General features: G+C 44.8%; 1 pseudogene across 1 annotated transcript; it reads left to right on the top strand.

Annotated features, from left to right (window-relative positions):
- The first annotated feature begins 6,336 nt into the window (after positions 1-6,336).
- On the top strand, positions 6,337-15,106 carry LOC309657717 (serine/threonine-protein kinase MARK2 pseudogene; annotated as a pseudogene). The gene is made up of 2 exons: positions 6,337-13,109; positions 15,086-15,106. The product of its transcript is annotated as a serine/threonine-protein kinase MARK2 pseudogene (transcript).
- The last annotated feature ends 434 nt before the right edge of the window (positions 15,107-15,540 follow it).

Below are 15,540 nucleotides of genomic sequence, written 5' to 3'. Positions count from 1 at the left end.
AGAGGAAGGAAGAGTGGACACAGGCAGAGGGAAAGAAAGCCGCCTCCGCCACTCCCACTAACCCATCCACACAATCCTGCCTTTTCCGGTCTGGAGATGGTAGAAGATTCTCCAGCTGTCTTCACCTGTGAACTCTCACTCTCCTCTCCCCGACTCTGAGGGTTCCTACATGCTGAGGGCCTGTGTCAAGGAGGTGACCCAGGCTCTTTGGGAACTTCCCACCCAGAACCAAGTCTTCCCGTGTCGCTTCACAGAAAGCCCAAGGTCTCTGTGAGGGGCAGCCCTGTCCAATCATGATGAACACTCGGGGTTCATCAAAAGCAAACTGTGCAAAGGGGAGCACACAAAAGAACAATTAATAAACTTGAGGGAATCAAAGTGGCATCGGGAGCTGGACATTTTATAGAGTCTCCTCATTAAAAGAGAGAAACAATGAGCCCTCTGACCCGGGGCCACTCCCTCGAGGCCGGCCACAGTGGATCCCACTGTCTATTATCTCGGTACCTCATTTCCAGTTTGAATGGATGCCACCTGTCCTGTGTCGGCCTGCAGTAGATGGTGTTTTCTGGTTTAAAAAGCAGGAAGAAAAAGACTCATGTTATGCTTTTTCTTTCATTTTTTTTTAAAGGTTTATGCATTTTTTTTTAAATTAAAAAGTAATGAAGGCAATGACAGTCAATATGCAGACCAGCACCTATGCTTTTTCTTTAGCCACAGTAGTATCTGTTCTCATCCCCAACAGGAATGCTGGCTGAAGGACATATGCCAGGATTCTTCTTCCAATAATGATTTTTGAAATTCCCAGGGAAGTTCCTATCACAGCTTTTTGAGTGGTATCTTTGCTTCACATCTTCCTCCCCTTGGCTGAATGAATTGGCATTTGCGGGCTCAGGACCTACTCAGTCCCAGGCTGTGAGTTGGTGTCATCACCTGATGGATCAATTGTTCACACACGTGCTGTCTGGGGCCCTGGAATTTTTCCGAAGTGATTTCAGTCCCCACATGTGAAAAGATGGCTACTAGCAAAATTCGTTCTGCAACAGCCCTGATTTTTATAATTAATCTTTTTGGCTTCATTTTTAAAAGAAAAACTCATAAACCATTGGTAGCTTAGTTGGTGCCCCGTTGGTTCAAAAATCAGTCTTTAATGTGATGGTTTGAATTCAACAAAGATGAATTAAGGACAGACTATGTGCAAAACACCTCTTAGCCCATGGAGTGGGCAAGCTTGAGTAGTATTAGAGAAATAGAAGATTCTGGAACCACGTGACATTAAAGAATCACTAAGGGTAATAATACCCATCTCACACCTCTTCTTACCTAACACCTTAAAGAGACGATATTCCAAAGCTGATAACTAAGGAGAGAGTGGGAGAGGCCTTTCTCACCTCTGACCTCTTGGATCACATGGCTGTGGTATCTGCTTGATGGAAAGCCTTGCAGCTTCCTTTCTGAAGCTGAAGACAGATATTAAGGTTCTCTGCTGATTCACTTGGCAAGATGAGTCTTCTCAACCTTATCTCGAGAAAGTGGTAATAGTACCGTGTCCAAGGATACACTCCTTGGGAAAATGGAAGTAAAGTCTATGCCAGACTTTTTACAAAGACACCCTAGAACAACACCAGGGTATCCAGAAGCCCTGAGGGCGTCAGACAAGATGGGGGGCAGAAATAGCACCAGCAATAACAGCCTCAACAGAAAAAAAAAAGAGTAATGATTATAACCACCATTAATACAACACCTGCGATGTACCAGGCACAGAGATACAACTTCCATTTTATGGATGAGAAGATTGAGGTTTTAATTCAAAGAGATTGAGTAATTCATTCAAGGTCACAAAGCCAGTGAATGTGGTAATTAAAAGCATGAGTTTGAATGGGAGTTTGGGATTAGCAGAGGCAAACTATTATATATAGCATGGATAAACAACAAGGTCCTCCTGTATAGCACAGGGAACTCTATTCAATTTTCTGTGACATCCATAATGGAAAAGAATACAAAAAATTATATATACACACACACATATATGTATGTATAACTGAGTCCCTTTGCTGTACAGAAGAAATTAACACAATATTGTAAATCAACTATACTTCAATAAATTTTTTTTTTTTAAAAGCATGAGTTTGGGCAAAAGACTGACTTGGGTTGAAAACTCAGTCCATCACTTAATAGTTAAGTGATTTAGAGCAAAACACTGAACTCTCTCTGCTGGCTCATCTCCATTTGAAATCTTGTAATAAAGAATCTGAGCTCTTAAGACTCACCCCTCCCTCTTCTCCTTCTGCCTCTCATCTGGGCAAGCTAATTAGATAGCCCGGGCGCTCTCTCCTTTGGTGCTAGCCAGAAGTTTAAACCATGCATGCAAGTTTAAACCCTCACTCTGGTCCCACTCCCTAACCTCCATAAAATTACCAAGCCAGTCTCCTTTCTCTGCTCTCTAAAGCCGTTTTTGGACCTGCTTGGGAGCTGCCAGGCTCTCCCTGAAATCCTCATGTGAGCTCAACCTCTGCATACCATTTTGGTGTATATATGGCATCACCAGGGCCAATATCCAAACTAAATTCTGGGTGGGATCCGATCTGTTTCTTCAGAGTGTTCAGCCCTCAAAGCATTCTCCTTATCCTCTAATCTGCCTGTGCCCTGGATCTGCAGTGCCATCAATCTCCCTTACCCTCTGGCTTCCCATTGGGTTTAGTCAGCAAGAGGCATAGACCAGAGATCAGAGAGGAGAAGAGAGAGAGGAGAGGTGTTCTTCCCACTTCCTCCCTGATCTGATGACACATTTCTGGCCGTTGCCGCATCCCCCCGACCATGACATCAGCTCCCACCAGGCAGGCCCTCCTCCACAGGCTAGCGCTCCGTTTCCTCCTCTTGCCCCTTCAGCACCAAGGGTGGTAACAGATCTCCAAGGCTGCAGTCTCCAGAGCCTCAACATCCTTTGTTGGGCCCCTTATCCCTGCCCCACCTCTGTTAGGAAAGGCTCCATATTGGAACCATCTGCATTCAATTCTGTTTCCTTCCAGGACCCTGACTGATTCATTCTCTAAGCCTCAACCTTCTCACTTGTAAAATAGAAATGACTAATAATACCTCATGATAAAACATCAGAGGATCGTTGTGGTAATTAAATAAGATAATTCAGGCAAGCATCTAATATACTGGCTCTATGTGCAAAGTAAACTAGACTCTTTTTGTTATTATTACTATTACTTACAACAGCAATAATAATAATGAACAGTGACACTAGAATTAAAAATCCAGGTCTTTCTACTTGTAAAGTTCATGGTTTTCCCACCAAGCTACACTTTTCCCTTCTTTTGAGAAAAGAGGTCAGACATCTCTCTCCTAGCCCATCTTGGAAATATCATATTTAGACTGTCACATGAATTAAATCATTCCATATTCCTTACTTAAACAAAGCTTCTCCAGCTCAAAAGATTTGTCAGTTAAATGGGAGCTCGCCAAAAGAACACAGTGTACTGTTTTCCTTTTAACATCTCAATGCCAGACATGATTCTATGTCTTTCACCCAGCAGGGACTTTCTGGAACATCAACTTCTAAGGCAGCCAATGAGAATTCAATATAAATCATAGTAATTAGTATTCAAATGATAGGTGTTTGTCACAAGTCCATTATCAGAAATCAAATATCCATTAGGCAATAGACATGACCTTTATAGCTTCTAAACATTGGTGACCACTGCTTGAGATGTTCTCCATCTGTCAATGCTCTGAGAGGCCATCTCTTATGAAGGATCATACAGTCTTTAAAAATAGCCAGGAAATGGGATTCTCAGTTAGAAAGACTCCCAGGTCGCGGTGACTCAAATAATTTAGTGTGTGTCTCTGTGTGTGTGTGTGTGTGTGTGTGTGTGTGTGTGTGTGTGTGTGTGTGTGTGTGTGTGTAGAAGATGAGGCAGAACTAAGGAAGGAGGTAGAGAAGCTGTGGAAAATTAAGGGGACTTGGGTGATTATAGAAATAACCTGAGTTGAAGAGGTCATCCGGCTCTGAAGGACCTCCACCCATTTTCCCAGACGGTTTTCCTACAATTGTCTCCTGTCCTCCCTGGGGTTCAGAAAGCAGTGAATTAAAGAGGCAGTGCTTTTTGTGACCTATCTACTTGGGGGAAGGGTTCCATCATTGAAGTAATTTTAAATGATTGCCTCTCCAGGGCACAGTCTCGCAAAGGATGAATCACGTGTAAGAACCTGGCACAGGGTGTGGTGACACAAAGGTATAGCAAAGAACCTGGTCTCTGAAGCAGGAAAACCTGGTTCAAGTCCTGATTCTGCCCCCACCAGCTGTGAGCTCTTGAGCAAGTTACTCAGCCTCCACCACCCTTTTTCTTTAGTAAGACGAGGGTAATGATACTTATTATAAAGGTTATTTGGAGTCATAGCAAATTTAGGAAAACCACTCAGCACAGACATAGTTTATGTTTAATGAATAGTAGCTACTGTTACTCTTGGCCTCTAAGTAAACAATTGGAGCAGAGCTCACATGTGAGTTGACTCCATGGGAAATTGTTCATGCATGAGTAGGAGATAAACAGAGCACCCAGAGTATATGGGAGTCACAACAGCAGGATTCCAGTCTAATAATATTGCCGACAACTTGCTGTGAACTTGGGCGAGTCACCGTATTTTAGAGGCTAGTGGGGGCCCTTGAGCTATTTTCAAAATTTCAGAGAGTCCAGTGGAGAGTGTCTAATTGTTGGAGCTGAGGATGCACAAGTTCTGCCTTTGCTTCCAGAAGGAATTATCTCAGAGTCACACAATGACCCTGGTTATTTTCACTCTGATGTGATGTTCTAATGGACATTACATATGTATTTAATTAATAAAACAAGAGAAAATCAATGGATCGTTGTTGAAAAAGCGTAAGGTTTTGGTAGGAAGATCTGACAAAATACAGGAAAGAAATTTAAAAAGAGACCTTTGTTGATGAAAAGTCCAGAAAGCTTTTCCTAAGGAACTTTTAGCTCAACCATATTACGTATCTATTGTTCTCCGTCCTGTTTCTCCAGAATTTTCTCCCATAGGAGGAGAGTAAAAAGTATTTCAACTCATTTTCCCGTGCCTCTCCTCACCACACACATTTCTAGTCACATAACACCAGCCACTGGCAACCCGTCTTTATACGATGACCTCTTTCAGGCCTTTTGTCATCCACAGATGAACAAGGATATGAAGTATTGACTTACTGTTCCCCCCAAAATTGATTGAGCACATACTGTTCTAAATGATGGGAACATAACAGAAAAATCCCCTGCCCTTACAGAGTTTACATTCGAGCGGGGAAAGATAAACGATAAACCAAGTCATCAAACAGATAATATAATGTTAGTGGTAAGTGCCTTGAAGAAGAAGAAAAGGCTTGGTGAAGTTGGAGAGATAAGGCAGTCAGGGAAAGGCACAGTAAGGAGGTAAAAATCGAGTGGCTACCTGAGGATGAGGGGCTGAGACGTGTTGATGCCTGGAGAAGAGCGCCCCAGATGGAGAGGAGAGCCAGAGGGGGCGTGTACTTGGCACAGGCAAGGGACCGCTGGCCAGCACGCCTGGAGAGAAGCCATGTAGGAGTGGATGGCAAAGGGAGCGGGGAGGTGGCCGCCCGCCAAACCCTGGGGGCGCCCTGTGAACCACGGTCACGACTGGATTTTAGTCCAAGTGTGTGAGGGTAAACCACTGGAGAGTTGTGCATACGGAAGGGACATTTTCCAAATGTCATCTCTCCAACAGCAAGCTTGGGGCAGGGACACCGGTAAGATTCTGGACCACATATTACTGTGGGATGACCACAGGAATAAAAAGCAGCAGAGTCTGCTGTCCTCGTGTCCCTGGATTTGAATAGAGTTTTCCCCTAACTAGACAGAGGGAGTCTCTGCCCTACTTAAGACTCTCGTGCTGCTCTTCAGCCCTGGCAATAGCTCGAAGGAATTAAATGTAAAGACTCATTTTTTGGGGGCTTCCCTGGTGGCGCAGTGGTTGAGAATCTGCCTGCCAATTCAGGGGACATGGGTTCGAGCCCTGGTCTGGGAAGATCCCACATGCCGTGGAGCAACTAGGCCCGTGAGCCACAACTACTGAGCCTGCACGTCTGGAGCCTGTGCTCCGCAGCAAGAGAGGCCGTGATAGTGAGAGGCCTTCATCGCGATGAAGAGTGGCCCCCGCTTGCCGCAACTAGAGAAAACCCTCGCACAGAAACGAAGACCCAACACAGCCAAAATAATAATAAATAAATAAATAAATAAATAAATAAAATTAAAAAAAAAAGAATCACTCTCACAGGAAAAAAAAAAAAAAAAGACTTTTTTAAAGTTACTTTATTTTTTTTAAGTTCTTTAATATATATATGTATGTATATATATATATTTAATTGGAGTATAGTTGATTTACAATATCGTGTTAGTTTCAGGTGTACAGCACAGCGATATAGTTATACACATATATATATTCTTCAGATTATCTTCCCTTACAGCTTACTACAAAATATTGAGTATAGTTCCCTCTACTATACAGTAGGTCCTTGTTGGTTAACTTTATTTTTTTTTTTTTTTGAAGTATAGTTGATTTACAAGGGTTCAGGTATACAGCAAAGTGATTCAGTTTTATATATATACATATATATATATATATATGCTATATATATATTATATTCTACTATATATATATATATATATATATATTCTTTTTCAGATTCTTTTCCATTATAGGTTATTACAAGATATTGAATATAGTTCCCTGTGCTATACAATAGGACCTAGTTGTTTATCTATTTTATATATAGTAGTGTGTATAAGTTAATCCCAAATTCCCAATTTATCCCTCCCCCACTTTCCCCTTTGGTAGCCATAAGTTTATTTTCTATGTCTGTGAGTCTGTTTTGTAAATAAGTTCATTTGTATCATATTTTAGATTCCACACATAAATGATATTGTATGATATTTGTGAAGACTCAGTTTTAATGTGAAGATTAAATTGACAGCAAAGAGTATTGTAGGCGAATGCAGAACCCTTCACCAAATTGAATCAATTTTAAACTAGAATAGCATCGCTAACTCACAGCTTAAATACTTCTCAGTCGAGGCATGTCTAGGTGTACCAGCATTTGTGTGTTGGCTGGAACAAAGCTTCTTTGCTCAGAAGCAATGATGGTGCAGCCACTTAACAACAAGTTCTCATTTTTCCTGCCTGTCTGCTTGGGACAAGGGCACAGGCATCCTGTCTCAATCCACAATGTCTGCCCTTCAAATACTTATTGGGGACCCCAATTTTGAATTGTCAGCCATATAGCTCCTATTAAAAGCTCAGGTGAAATAACATATTTGAGAGGGTTTTCAGATTTTTCCATCAAATCATTCCCAGGGTCAGCACTGAGAATAGATACATTTATCTCAAGGTCTGGGGGTGTAGCCTGAAGTGGCCTGCTAAGAAAAGAAATTTGTTCAAAGAGATTTCAGCAACCCAGGACAGAGCCCTTCCTCTGCCTAGCCCTGAGCTGGGCTGGAATGAAGGGTAGTAGGAGTGTGCAATGGGTTTCTTCTTCTTTTTCCCTGGGGAGAGACTAAATGGCCTCAGAACGCCTCCTCTAGTCTAATGTTTCCATTGTCTTTCCTTTAAAAGAAATAGAACTTTATTTTTAAACTAGGTGGCCTTTATTCTGTAACCAGCCGTGAAGGATCGTATTCTGAAGCCTGTTTCCCCAGAGACACATGCACTCCCCACCCTGCCTCCCAGAGGGATCATGCTGAATCCTGTTGAAATTCATGCTGTATCATTTGCCGTTTTCAAGCAAATTCCTACTTTAAAATACCAAACACGTGTGGCGCTGAAGGTGAGAGGAATATGTCTGCTGCCTCTGGAAGCTCGGGTTTGGGCTGTGAAGGCTTCCCTGTGTAAATCGTGGTCCAGTCTGGGACTCCAGACCCAGGGATCCACGAGCCAAGGTCCACAGCACTAATTTGTTTCTCAATAGCCAAGAAGCCACGTCTCAGATGCCCTCAAGGAGGCACACACCGGTGTGAGCTACTGGCAGCCCTTGGGGAAAATGGTGCCAAGCTTGGCCAGACTCTCTTTTGGTTTTGATGTGGTCTACACCGCTTTGCAGCGGCTGCAGAAACCTCCCTCTGCTTTCCACCATTTCAACGTCCACTTCATGCTAGATCCGCACATGGGAGCCGAGCTCACCGCCCACCAACAGGAGACTCCCTGGGAAGAAACCAGACTTTCTCACTGCCCACAGAGCAAGCATCCAAAAACGACCGACCACAAGGGACCACTCTCGTGAGAGCCTGGGGGAGGTTCACAGGACCACTGAGTTCTGCGCCCTTCTCACTCCCACACTGTGAAATACACTCACACCTGCATTTTCCCCAGACAATGCCCCTTGCTTCAAAAAGCCCTGAATCCTCTGCTACAGCACGTGGACAACTTAAAAGCAGTGTTATAAAATTACCTTCTAATTAACTGGCTCTCCTGTTGCCAATCCAGATCGCTAGAGGGTGAGCCCCTTTACTGGATGATTTGCTTATTACTCAGGCCAAGTCAAACAAATCATAAGTATCTCTAAGGACAATGTTGAAAAGGCCAGGGACCAGCATACAGCCATTCCCCATCCAGCTTCTACCTTGGCTCCTGCGCATGTCAGGGGCTAAAGATGGGATCCATCTACCCGTGAAGACATGTTGGGAAACATTTGTAATATCAGTCTCCCAAGAATTTATCATGCTTTGCACGTGGAGGTCATTCCATAAATATGAGCAGATGGGGGAATGTTTCTCACTGTGTACAAATACTTATTGATCCTGGACAGCCCAATAATTCCTTCAATTGAAACCATTTGGGTTCACTCGCAGGTTCCACTTAGCCCTAGTTTCAGGACGAGCCCAAGCCTTAGACTGAGAAAAATGGACCATCTCTGGATTGACATAACTTGTGCGTCAGGAACTCATCCTTCTTGCTGGTAACTTTTCTTCAGACACTACTACTTGTTGGAATTCGACCCTTCTCTGTTCTAAGCCGGCCAACCTCCTGGTTTGTCCATGTCATCACCCATTCTTAATTACTCCCTCTTGTCTCAGAGGAAGAGTCCCTGTTCCTTTTTAAAGCCATCTTCCACTTGCCACCCCTACTTCTCATTAGATGACTTCCTCTTTCCTATCTTTGGAAGCTGGGTCTCCCCTCTCTGCCTACCAGCATTTTTAAATCTTTCGAGCCCATTCTAAAAATAAATTCCCCTTGATTCCGCTTCCCGTTCCACCGGAGCTCTCTCCCTCCTGCTCCTTCCGGTGATGACGAGGCTTGCCACCTCCTCTTCCCACTTGCCATTCTCTACCCAATACATGCCATCTGTCATCTTCTTCTGCCTGGTTTTTCTGTCTTCTGACCATCCTTTCACCGTCCCTCTGCTCTGCTCTTCCTCCTCTGCCTTCCCCCCACCTCCAAACATTGATTCTGCCCCCGCCTTCCTTCTCTTTCCCTTCTACTTGCTTTTCCTGGAGACAGTGCAGTGCAGTGCTGAGGCACAAATCTTTAAATTCAGACACACTTGAATTTTATATTCTGGTTCTGCTACTTGTGAGCTCTCAGAACTTAGACCCCGACCTTAGAAAATCACTTAACCTTTCCTTTCTTTAAAATAAAATAAAGGTTTTTCTTTTCTTTCTTTTCTATAAAGTAAAAGCAAAGGATGGGACTTCCCTCGCAGTCCAGTGGTTAAGTCTTCGCCTTTCAATGCAGGGGGCACAGGTTCGATCCCTGGTCGGGGAGCTAAGATCCCACATGCCTCACGGCCAACAAAACATAAAACAGAAGCAACATTGTAAAAAATTCATTAAAGACTTTTAAAAAAAATGGGCCACATCAAAAAAATCTTTTAAAGAAAGCAAATAACAACAATAACAATAATAATAAAAATAATAATCACTGTTTCCTAGAGTTATTGTTCCCAGAGTACCAAAGGCTCAGCCTAGTCCTAATACACAGAAACTTCAATACATGGACGCTATTACTATTTTATTATTTTTATCATCACAACCCCCAGAGTGAGCTATTCTTTTCATCTTCTCCCCTGACCTCAGCTCATGCATTTGACTCATGCCACTCATCTCTACATGCCCAGCCCTGACCTCTCCCCTGAGTTCCGACTGACACTGCAAACCACCTACTAGACCTTCTCTGGGATGTCCACAGGTACGTCAAATTCTATGTCCTGTTATAGGCTATTAGTGTCCCCCCTCCCCAAATTCATATGTTGTAGCCCTACCTAAGAATGTGACTGTATTTGGAGAGAAGGCCTTTAAAGAGGTGATTAAGTTAAATGAGGCAGTTAGGGTGAGCCTTAATCCAATCTGACCAGTGTCCTTATAAGGTGAGGAAATTTGGACACACAGAGAGATCCCAAGGATGCACGCACAGGGCCAAGACCACGTGAGGATGCAGGGAGAAGGCGGTCACCTGCAAGCCACAGAGAAAGGTCTCAGGAGAAACCCAGCCTACCCAGCACCTTGATCTTGGACTTCTAGCCTCCAGAACTATTAGGAAATACATTTCTGTTGCTTAAGCCACCCAGTCTGGTATTTTACAGCCTAGCGAACTAATACACACCCCAGGCTCTCATCGCTGTATCTTTCCTAAAACACACTCTGCCTGTTTTACCCCTTTCCGCGGACCAGTGACTCTTCCTCTGCCTCATCACCACACCGAATCAGTCTCCAAGGCCTGCTGATTTAAATTTCTGAATAGCTCATAACCTAGGCATCACCTTTTGTAGCTCAGACCCACGTGGTTTTTCATCTGGTCTATTGCAGTAGCCTCCCACCTAATTGGTCTCTCCCACCACAGCATTTCTCCACTTCCATCCATCCAATACACCAGTTAGATGAATCATTCTAACGTGCAGGTTATTTGCCTCTGTCTTCAGCAAAAAGTCCTCCGTCAGCTCCCCACTGCCTGGGAACGTTTCTCAGCCTGGCACCAAAACCCATCAATAATTTGGCTCCAGCTTACCAATCACTCTTGTGTCCTGCTTTACCCTTCCTTAGCCCTTTGCTCTAGTCAAACAGGAAAACTCGCTGCTCGTGGAAAAGGGCTCCACCCTTTTTGACCACTCCGTGAACTAAAATGCCTCCCCATTCCTCAGACTGTTCTATTTTTTCCATTCTTTAAGTTTCAACTCGAATGCCACACCACCAAGCCTTTCTTGCCTTCTTCTCTATGGGAGGAGTCTTTGCACTGGGCTCAGCCCCTGACTCATCACGATGGCCTGGGTCACGTGTGTGTCCTCTCATCTCTCCTGCTCAACATTGAACCCACCGAGAGCCACACAAATGGCTCTCATTCACCGTCCATCCCCCTGGTGCCCAGCACAGTACTGGCATGTATCTCTCCCACAGTGTTGATTGATAAGCAAATGAAGAATGTCGGTAGCGAAGTCACGAAGACAAACAGGCCTTGATACCCTAAATCAACCACGCTCACAAAAGAGCTGCTCTTCCTGATTTCACTCTAGTAAACTGGGTCATTTGTTCAACTAGTCAAAGTGAAGCACCAGTCTCTAATATATTTAAGCTCTAGAGATGAGGCAAATAACAAAAAAAATTTTTTTTAAGAAAATGGCAGTAGGAGGCAGAGGGTCTGGTCTTTTTCCTAAGTGTAAAGGGGCCTTGAACTCAAAAAGTGAGAAAACCACTGTGGTGTATCCCCAGCGGTGATGGGTCCATTTCTTGCTCTGACCTCAGAGTGCACCATTGTGATGTACTTCACAAAGCCCTATGAAAGAGAAAGGTGGGCCCAGGTTTTTGGTCCTTAGAGCCCAGGAAGCTGCTTCTGGTGACCTGACGGCCTTGGACCTACAGTTAGCTTTTGTTTTCCTTGTTTCTGCCATTTTGTTGATTTTCGTTTCTCTTTTCTCTACTCTTTTTTATTTGTGTCATTGTTCTTTCTACAGTTAGCATAGTGAGTATTGTTGGTATAGTTAATACTTGATTAGCATAGTTAGTGTAGTTAGTACTAGTTAGCGCTGTTGGTACAGTTAGCGTAGTTAGCGTTGTTAGTAGAGACAGCATACTTAGCACTGTTAGTACAGTTAGCATTGTTAGTTAGCGTAGTTAGCGTTGCTAGGTAGTGCTGTCAGTCAGTGTAGTTAGCAGATCACCAGGATGCAGGGCCTCACAGCCAAATCTGCTGGCAAGAAGGCTCATATTGATGACTTCGAGATCCTCCACACCATTGGTGAAGGCACCTTCGGTAAAGTGAAGTTGGCCCGGCACATTCTGACCGGGACACAGGTGGCTGTGAAGGTCATAAAGAAAAGGCGTCAGAGCTTCTCAAGTGTCCAGGCACTTTTCCGGGAAGTGTGCAGTCTGAAGGCTCTGAATCACCCCAATATTGTAAAACTGCTGGGGGTGATTGACACAGAGGAGACATTTTTCGTGGTGATGGAGTACCTCAGTGGGGGGTACATGTACCGCTATTTGAAGATCCATGGCCGTATGACAGAGGCGGAGGCCCGAGGCCCGTTCCAGCAGCTGGTCTCCGCCCTGCAGCACTGCCACCGGAGGGGCATTGTGCACCGGGACCTGAAGCCAGTGAGCCTCCTCTTTGATTCCAACATGAATATCAAACTTACAGACTTTGGCCTCAGCAACAAGTGTGATGACATTGTCCAACTGGACACGATCTGCGGCACACGCCCTTATGCTGCCCCGGAACTCCTCCTGGGGCAGAGCTCCAGCGGCCCTGCGGCGGACGTGTGGAGCCTGGGAGTAGTGCTGTACACCATGGTAACTGGGTCCCGGCCCTTTGTGGGAAAAGACTTCCAGGAGCTGCGGAAGCAAATCCTACAAGGGCAGTACCCCATCCCACCTTATCTGTCTTTGAAGATAAGGGATCTGTTACAAAAAATGATTGCCCTCAACCCCAGTGACAGAGGCACCTTACCTGACCTCATGAGGCATCCATGGGTCAACATGGGCCGGAAGGAGCCACTCCAGCCACCCTGTGCAGAGGACCGGGAGGTGACAATGGTGAGGACTCCGGGCTTGACTTGCGACCAGATCCAGGACACCGGGACAGGCAGTGTGAGCGCCGAGAAACCCACGGTGGAGGTCTCCATCATAACTCTGAAGCCCTTCTCTTGCGGGGACCTCTGTGGCAGTGAACTTGAGCCTTCTCCAAGCCCTGTGGTGTCCTCCCTGCAAACCAGGTGGCTCTACCACAGAAAAAATGTGCAGCTGCAGGAAGACCAGCAGGCAGGGCAGAAGACCGGTGAGTCTGCCTGTCCCCCACCCAGCCTGGAGGCGAGGACTGCCACCCCCAGCCCAGCCCCCCAGTGTGGCACTGGGACATCCACCTCCAGCAGCAGCAGGATTGGAGCCCCAGAGGGAAGCAGCTGCCCCCTGGGTGTGTCCAACACTGGAAGGTCCTCCCACGCTGGGCAGCCTGAGAGTGTGTCCTCATCCACTGTCTCTGGCCAGAGCCAGAAAAAGCAAGGGGTGCCTGGGAGAATCTGGAACTTTATTTTGAAACATCTTTGTTGCAAGCTGCCCAGCATGAGGCGTCATAATAAAGTGAGCCCATGTGAACCCCATGGATGACCGAGGCAGGAAGGTCAGGCCGCCGCGCTCCCTGGGGCCCGGTGCAGGGGAAGAGGAGTGTGTTCTCTGCACGGCCTTCAGAAGCATCGTATCCAAGACCCTGGGCAGCTCAGAGGATGGTCCGGAGCAGCCCGGGCGACCGAAAGCGAGGCCACCGTGGCTGCAGGTCTGCCCCTCAACCCCAACCTGGGTGAAACTTCAGAGACTGGACTGTCATTCCTGGGGCACGTCTCCCCTCCCCTACTCTTCTGTCTTCCGTGTTGGTGGGGGAGGGGGATAGTTCTTGTTCCAAGAACTCCTTGGTTCTTCCAATTCTAGTTAATAAACTTGATGCTCCAGAGAGATGCATCACACTCTGCTTTGCGTCGTCCCTGCACAGAATTGGGGCTGTGCATTTTCCAGTGAGACAAGCGTGCAGCCATGGAGCGCTTGGAGGTAGTCAGAACAACTAAAGGGAAAAATGACCTAAGAGAATTAGCACAGTGACTCCCAACAGCAACAACTGCTGCACTGCAGGGCAGAAATGCAGAAAGTGTGTATTACCTTCCTGCACTACCATTCCCGAACATTTTCAGAAGGGCCGAGGGGAACTTTTGGTCCCTGCGGCCTGTGTTAATTTCAACAGAGAGGCCCATTAACAGGATCACAAGGTCCCGTGAACCAGCCTCTGCGCGGTGTGGTAAGGTCCCTGTGCAGCTGAGTTTCATGACTGTCGTGCAGCAATAAAGCAGTCTTTATTGAATTTGTTAAAAAAAAAAAAAAAAAAAAAGAAAATGGCAGTAGGAGGCAGAGGGTCTGGTTGTGATGTCATTAACACCCAGCCATCATATCTTTTTGTTTGTTTGTTTGTTTTATTGAAGTATAATTGATTTACAATATTATATTAATTTCAGGTGTACAGCATAATGATTCAATATTTTTATAGATCGTACTCCATTTAAAGTTATTGCAAAATAATGGTTATATTTCCCTGTGCTGTACAATATATCCTCATTGCTTATTTATTTTATATATAGTAGTTTGTGTTTCTTAATCCCATACCCCCATATCTCTACTTTTGCCCCTCCCCCATCCTCTCTCCCCACTGGTAACCGCTAGCTTGCACTCTATATCTGTGAGTCTGTTTCTGTTTTGTTATACACATTACTTTGTCTTATTTTTAAGATTCCCCATATAAGTAATAACAGAGAGTACTTTTCTCTCTCTGTATGACATTTCACTAAGCATAATACTCTCTAGACCCATCCATGCTTTTGTAAATCCAGCCATCATATCTTGACCTTAACATTTCTCTGGGAACATAAAATATGTACCATGTTGTTATATGGTAAATAAGACAATGCTAAGGATTCTAATTATTTTCACATCATAAAAGATGTAACTCAGGACCCCTGAAGTTGAAACATCTTCTTTTTGATCATCCAAGTATGAACATGACCATGGTTCTTAAATGCAGCCACATTCTTCTCAATCCATTTTCTCCACAGGCATTTTCTGGGGGCTGCTGAGGGTCGGGCACCGGGCTGGGGGCTGCAGATGCTTGTCTTCATGGAACATTCCAGTCTAGCTCTGTCCTGGCTTGAGTCACAGTTCTGAGAGCCACCCTCTAAAAAACAGAGTGATGATGTGCATATAGCTGAAGGCAAAATATATTCTGGGAAAATAAAACTTTTAAAAGTAGATTCATGTCTCATCACACCATATGGCCACATGAGTGATCAGATGCATCTATCTGTGCTATCGATAGAAAAACAGAGCAGATTACATATACTTATAATTGTGAGGAATTACATCATTAAAGAATTTAGATTTAATGGGGGGGGGGTTTGGAAATAAGATGCATCACCATATGGAAAACTTTAATTCTCATTTGCATTTTAATGGAAATGAAGCTTCAAATGCCTCATTCTCTTCAGTAAGCCTTTCGTAGGTCTCTCTAGCT

Source organism: Balaenoptera physalus (genome assembly GCF_965194825.1).
Source record: "Balaenoptera physalus genome assembly, chromosome: 3".
Taxonomy (NCBI): domain Eukaryota; kingdom Metazoa; phylum Chordata; class Mammalia; order Artiodactyla; family Balaenopteridae; genus Balaenoptera; species Balaenoptera physalus.
Note: the sequence above shows the minus strand (reverse complement) of the source record. Positions and strands in the feature narration are given on the sequence as shown.